Below are 7,345 nucleotides of genomic sequence, written 5' to 3' on the forward strand. Positions count from 1 at the left end.
TTCATTACCCGTTGAAACATCTATACTAGTTTGCTAGGAACAGTCACTGTCGCCTAAATGGCGGTTTAACCCGTTTAAACACCGTGTAAACGCTACACAGTGGTACGCGGTCTCCGTTTAATCATCCATTTATCCTGTTTAATTAGCCGTTTAGCCTGTTTAATGGACTGTTTTGTCCGAATAATAGCTAAACACAGATGTCATTAAATAAAAGTTTAAAAGCCAAATCATACGTCGCTTGGGCTCGGGTGTGATCCTCTAAGGTCAACTTGTCTCCGACCACGTGGACGCTAGAGGCACCCTACGATATGCACCAATAGCTTGTGAACACAAACGGAGAAACTAGGGGACGTGTTTGATATGCGGCCCGTTGGTGCCAGGGCACAATCGCGAAAAAATATGCGGCCTGTTGGTCTGGCCGAGCGAGTGGGCGGGTCCATCGGCAAGCTCGGCCTGCTGGATACAAAATGCACTCTCACCTGGCTCTCATGAAACGAACTTAGGGTTCGTTTTTGGCGGCCCGACTAACTTGAGCGCTGAAGGGTGAGTTGGAGTCACCTCCGAACCCGTGTCTCTCACTATACTTGGCCATTTGGCCCGAGCAATATGGGCCGGCCCAAGCACGGCACTGAGAAGCACGGCCTAGGCACGGCCTGGCTCGGCTCGCTTCATGCCCGTGCCTGGCACGGCCCGGTCGTAGTGCCGTGCCTGGGCCGCCATGTCGGCCCGCAGTGCCGGCCTAGGCACGGCACGAATAATGGGCCGGCAGATGAACCAGAGCCGTTGGATACCAGTATATAAGCATCCCTCCCTCACCTAAACCCTAACTTTCTCCTCTCTCTCTCTCTCCCCCACTCATTTCCTCAGCAGCGCCGACGCGAAGACAGGAAGGGGCGGGATGTGCGCGCAGTCGCGGGGCCATGCCCCGAGGGCCTCAGGGCGGCGGCGCCGGCGCATCTGCAGCAGCGGTGGGCAACCAGCGGCGGCAGAGCGCGCGCGGCCGACAGCGGCGCATCTGCGCGCGGCGCTCTACCAGTGGTGACGGAGGAGTGGCCAGGCAGTGACGGAGGAGCACGTGCCCGGCGAGGGCGAGCTCAGGAAGCGGCGCAGCCCACGCCGGCGGGCGAGCTCAGGCGACGGCGGCGGATCCGGCGGCCATGGCCCAGATCCGGCCCCCTCCTCCCGGATCCGGCCTTCTCTGCGGCATCGAGTGTGCAGCGGCGCGGCAGCGAGGGAGCTCAGGCAGCGGCGCGACACCACGCCGCGGGCGAGCACAGGAGGTGACGCGGCCCCGCGAGGGCGAGCGCTGGCGGCGACGCGGCCCCACGCCGGCGGGCGAGCACAGGAGGTGGCGCGGCCCCGCGAGGGCGAGCGCTGGCGGCGACACGGCCCCACGCGACGAGCGAGCACAGGCGGCGGCGGGGGCACGCCAGGCTGCCGTGCTCGACAGCACGGCACGGCACGGTTCACTGCCCATAGGGCCGTGCCTGGGCCAAGGTCTCGGCACGGCGGCACTATTGGACATGGCACGGTTAAGCCACCGTGCCGCATAGTGCCGTGCCTGACCGTGCTCGTGCTAGTGCCGTGCCGTGCGGCCCGGTTGGCCATGTATATCTCTCACCTACCGCTCCATTTCTTCCACAACCGAGCTCCCGTCTATCTGACCGCCGCTCCCGTCTCTCTCACCACCGAGCTAGCCGTGCACGGGCGCGGTGCCTCTGTCATCGCGCCGAGCCACCCACGCACGCGCGTGAGGTGCGCGAGGCCGCGTCTGCCGCCGCAGCGCTGGAGCAACAGCAACAGCAGCGGCCGTGGCGCGAAGCAGCTAAGGGCGCAGGGATTGGTGGCTGGACGAGCGCGCTGGCCCGCCTGGGTGTCACCGACGCCAGGCCCTTCACGCGTGCCGTCGCGTGCCTCGTCGTCCTCCGTCCGTCGCGCCTCGCGCCTCCAGGTGGTTGCCGCCCGCGCCCGGGTCAGCCCCACCGGGTGCTGTTGCTCCTCAACGCCAGCCCCGGCGCCAGCCCTCGCTGATTTGCGCACCGTGGTGCTGCCCCGGCCACCTGCTGCTAGCGTCGCTTGTGGTGGGCGGCGTGGTGGCAGCGGGGATTGCCGGGTGGCCCTAGCCGCAAGGGAGGAAACCGGCGTGGTCGCCACCAGAGCTCATCCCTGCCGGCGTACATACGGTGCCAGCTGGCGTCCCGCCGGCGCCGCGAGGCCGAGGTGTTCATGATCGTCATGTTGGCCATGCCGCTCACCCTGCACGCGTTCGATGAAATGGCAATGACAATGTTTAGGGGTAACGTTATCATGTTCTAAGTGCAGGGTCACCGTACTCTTTTGTACGTACAAACAATCACATTCTTACATGAGCTTGGCTCCGCAGGAACATGCAATCGAAACAGGCACTTGTACCATTTGGACCGCTGGCTGGCCATAGTCAGGCCGACCACACGCAGGAAATCAAACACGCACTAGCGGACCAAGACCAAAGGTTCACGTTGCTTTCTTCTTTCTGTTCTCGTAACTTTTGTGCCCCTACGAAGAAAAGAAAATCTTCTCCCTCTGGGCTAAGCCTCAGTTCCCGTTCTCGGTGGAACTTTCTTCGCATGATGGTCCGTTTATGGGCCAGGTGGGCTGGTGTCCACGGTCCACCAAGCGTCGACAGTGACGACCTAGGGCCTCCATATATGGGCCGAGTGAGTTTGCGCGGAAAGAAAAACCAGCAAACCATCGATATGCTACAGAGAGATTCCACGAGCACCTGTCGGCGACATCCTGCTGACTGTTGTGCACTTGTGCTCCTGCAGTCGTCCTCGTGCAGCAGGCGCAGCGCCTCTGATTTGTTCGCGACCGCCACACGGGTCGACGGTGTGATTTTTTGTAACAGCCGTGGCCGATCGATCGTGACCGGTGAGGCGTGACGAACGCAGCGCTCCCCACTGCTGACGAACACCGATGGATGCAGGATGCATCAGGCATGCATGCCCCCGCAGCCCCGGGCCGTGGCTGATGATGATGGCCCCGTTCGCGTGTACTTAAACTCGGCTAGATCTACTTCTTTTTTCATTCGAAACAGTGTTTTCTTCTCATAAATTTCTCCAGAATTTCTTCAAACCATCCAAATTTCTCTAGAACCATGCCATCCGAACGGGGCCGATGATTACCCTCGCCCGGCCATGCATGCACGCACGAATGGCTGACAGCGAGCTAATGATGGATGGGTGCAACTGCAACCTGTCGCTGAATGGGCAGAGATCTGATCGAGTGGCTCACATTGATGGAGCCGGACCACCACCGCATGCACAATCACCGAATCATACACCGGCAATCGATTCAGACGAGATTAATCGTCCGGACAAGAGAAACAAAACTCTGATCTGATGAGGTCGGGAGCAAAAAAACGTTGTAGAAGTGATCAAACTTCAACGCTGGCAAAATGATTGGGGTTAGCACGCATCGCCAAAGAAACAGTCCAGGATCTCAGGCACTTGCAGCCTGGATAAACATTAATCACTATGTTCGCTTGATCGTATGAGTCATACTTATTAGTCATGATATAGTATTTTCCCATCACAATAAAACAGCATCAGCCGGCTTATAAACCACAGAAACGATCAAACAAACAGGGAGTAGACCACTCACTGTTACAAGTACCATCAAAAGTTCATTCGTCAGGGGAAAAAAAAGGCCATCAAGCCTGCAAAGTCTACCTTAAAGCGAGCTGCGAGCCTCGAGTCCTTTCTGGCGACGCGCCCCACTGTTCGGCAGCTTAATCTGCTGGGTCTGTGTTCAGCTAGTCACTTCATCACCTAGGGACATCACCTCACATTTCAACACCAGCAGTGACCGAAATTAAGCTCCTGCAGACGAGTCAAGGCGCCAGTTGCTGGATCCAGCTCGATACCCACCATGGCACTGGCCGTACTGCGTCTACAGTGGTAGAGCCTACTGGCTCTGAACTAATACGCTGTCCAAACCACAATTCAGAACCTGTTGCAGCTCGTCCTCGTCCTCGTCCCCGTCCCCGTCAGGCTCCTTCCAATGATCCTTGTCAAAGCCTCTTTCAGTCAGGTTCATGCGTTTCAGGTCTCCCAGATTATGCACGCATGGTCACATTTTTTTTTTGCTTTATGGCTAGTAGCTACTAGTATACCATATGATTACTCCATGCTTACCTGGGGTTCTGCAGGGTAATAAGAAAGGCTGGCAGCTGGCTGAGATAAAAACGGGAGTTCTTGAACGACCAGTTGAGACCTCAAAGACCGACCTACTCATAGCAAGGATCCTCGTCGCCGATCCAAGTGGAAGCAGCTGGTCCCTGAATCATGAGGAGGTAGCTTCAGCAATGGCATGGGATTGCACTGACGACCAATCCAAGGTACCTATAGCACTCCAAAGGCATAACATTTCCTAGCTGGTCCTCGGCTAATTGCAGTTGCAAGGATGGCTCCGGAGCGGGGTCACGCTCCGGTTGTCTGTACTCGGGCGTACTAGTACCAATTATGCACGCACTGATGGAGATTGTGCGCTTCGTTTGGCCGGATTCAGCAGGGATGCTATTGCTACCTACCTACAGCCGCCTGCACTGCGCCAGCCTCACAATTCACCTGCTACTGTACATTCCCTCCAGCTGAAACTCCGAGAACGAAAAGATTGCAAAGCGTGAGGCGGTAGAAGCACACGCATGCGTGCATGGACAGCTTTTTGTTACTCCGGGATGGATCTGCTTGAGAACTCTTTATGGCAGTTGCCTAGCTACTTGGAGTAGTGTGTGGGAGGAATTTTTTTTTATATTTTTAACACTTTTTGTAAACTAATTTTAAATCTAACACTATTTTTTTTTAAACTAACACTTTTGTCTGCGCCTATTTTCCTGGCGCTGCGAAACGGCTGTGCCGCGCCATGCATGGTGGCGCCGCGAGAGGGATGACGTGGCGACAACCGGGGCGCTGACCGGTGACGTGGCAGGGTCTGCCGCGCCATCCCTCACGGTGCGGCAGTCCCAGGTAAATATCACCCGCGAGCCGCCCTCCCTCTGTCTGCCTGCCCGCCGCCGCGCCTGCCCACCTGGCCGCCAGCCCGCCACCACGCCTGCCGCCGGCCGCGGCCGCACGCCGCGCCACGGCCGTCGGCCGCCCACACGCCACCACGACGACGACGTCCAGAATCATACCGCGACTCTACATCCGACGACAATGTGCCTACATCCAGCAGGCGAAGGTCATCGCGGCCCTAGGTGCATTTTAAAGCGAGTAAGATTGATTAAAATCCTAATTAAGTGCTAATTTCGGTTTAGGCGTTCCTGTAATTAGGTTAATTAATATCTTGTCTAAGTATAAGTTCTAACAATTGGTATCCGAGAAGTCGCTTAGCCTAATTCTTGAACCCTAAGACCTAATTAGTGTTTGGTTAAGATCTAAATAGCCTCGGATTTGTCCGATTCAAAGTTCTTTAAGCCAAATCAGAATATAGGGTTTCGCTTAAGCACCGAGAAGGAGGGGAGTCGAATCAACTTCAACACTAAGCCCCAGTTTTTGCCCAAATCCGAACCCTAGAAATGCAAATTACCCAAATCCGATAACAATCCTCAACCCTAAGATCAGTAAGACGCTTTTCACTTACCTTAAGAACTTAGATGGCGCCGTCGGGCTCCTTCACGAGTTCACCGGCGGCCACAAAAGGGAGCCACGCCGCCGCCCTGCTATGCGCGCGCGTGGTCTCTGCCCCAAAGCGAGCAGATCACCGCTGGGGCATCAAGAAGCCATGTTGCCGCCCTATTCTTTGGCGCTCGCTGCGCCCGCACGCACCGGTTGTGCCACGAACGCTGGCGCGCCACAGCCGCCGGCCGCCCGCCGCGCCCGCACGCCGGCGTGCCACCCCCTCCGACGACCCACCGCGCCCTCTGGCCACGCACGACAGCTGCCCGCCGCGCCACGGACGCCCGTAGGCATAGAAGACGAGGGCAGCAGGTACATACATAGAAGTTGCTTATTTTCCTAATGAAGTTGTTTAATATATCTGTTAATGTTACTTTGAATATATACATGTGCTTTCATATTGTGTTCCTATTGCATAACAAGTAGTTCAAATTTTGCAATGCTACATAATGTTAATTTGAATATTGTTAATTTGAATACTCTAACCCTTTATTTATCAATTTGTAACAGGATGACCCCTCCCATGCAGCACCAGTTGTACCCCCTTCTTGTGGTGGAGTACGACGACCCGCACCGAGCACACTTCTTGACTGACACCGACGCAAAGGTGCCCTTACCTCCTTTGAGGACCTGCACGTACACCAGGGCGCACCAGTGGGACGAGCGTTACGCACCGTACATACGGTGTGCCGGCTTCCTCGAGCTTTGTCTGTGTTGTCAACTATGGTCTTCCGCCCCTTGACCCAGCACTACTTACTGCAGCTATAGAAGGTGCGAGTGCCTTCATTGTACGTAAACATTCTTATAACAAATTTAAGGTAACTAACAGTCGTTCTATTCTTATAACAGGTGGAGGCCTGAGACCCACACGTTCCACCTACCTTGCGGCGAGATTACCTTGACCATGCAGGACGTGAAGGCTATCTTTGACCTTCGGTTGGGGGGACTTCCAGTGACAGGTATAGTCGACAACGATCACTGGAGGGAGCTGGTGGCTCAGTTCACTGGCTTTCTTCGACCGGACGACGAGGTTTCCAAGAAAAATAAGTGAGCAATCCAAGCCTATTTAATACTTGTATTGCTTTCCTGCAGCCATCGGGTCTCATTTTCTTTGGTGAATTTCAGGAAAAGTTCTAGTGTTTCATCGTCGTGGGTCATAGAGCGCTTTGATTACTTGGACCCACAGGCTGATGAGGCTTAGATCGACAGGTTCGATAGCGTGTGGCTCTGGCACTTCCTTGGTGCTTTCCTATTCCTAGATGCCTCGGGCAACACCATCAGCTGGATCTTTTTGACATACTACGCCAGCCGTGGGATAACATAGTGGTGTACAACTGGGGCAGCGCAGTCCTGGCATGGACGTATCGACAACTATGCGTTGCCTGTCGTCACACCTCAGGGTATGCGAACCTTGGGGGTTGCTCCTACCTACTCCAGGTTTGGTGTTGGGAACGATGGCCTGTTGGGAGGCCCCTTGTTACTGGGTCCCTATAAGTACTTCGGTTCACTATATTTTTTGAGACAGTTACATATGATGAAATTATTAATGGCTAATTCATTATCGTGTTCAATGCAGCATTAGAACGGGCATGATACATTGCCTACAACTCTGTATATCTGGGCGCAAGCAGAGTTAGTTAGAGGGAATGCGAGGTGCAAGTATAGGGAGTACACGGACTGTCTCGACG

Source organism: Miscanthus floridulus, chromosome 19 (genome assembly GCF_019320115.1).
Source record: "Miscanthus floridulus cultivar M001 chromosome 19, ASM1932011v1, whole genome shotgun sequence".
Classification (NCBI taxonomy): Eukaryota; Viridiplantae; Streptophyta; class Magnoliopsida; order Poales; family Poaceae; genus Miscanthus; species Miscanthus floridulus.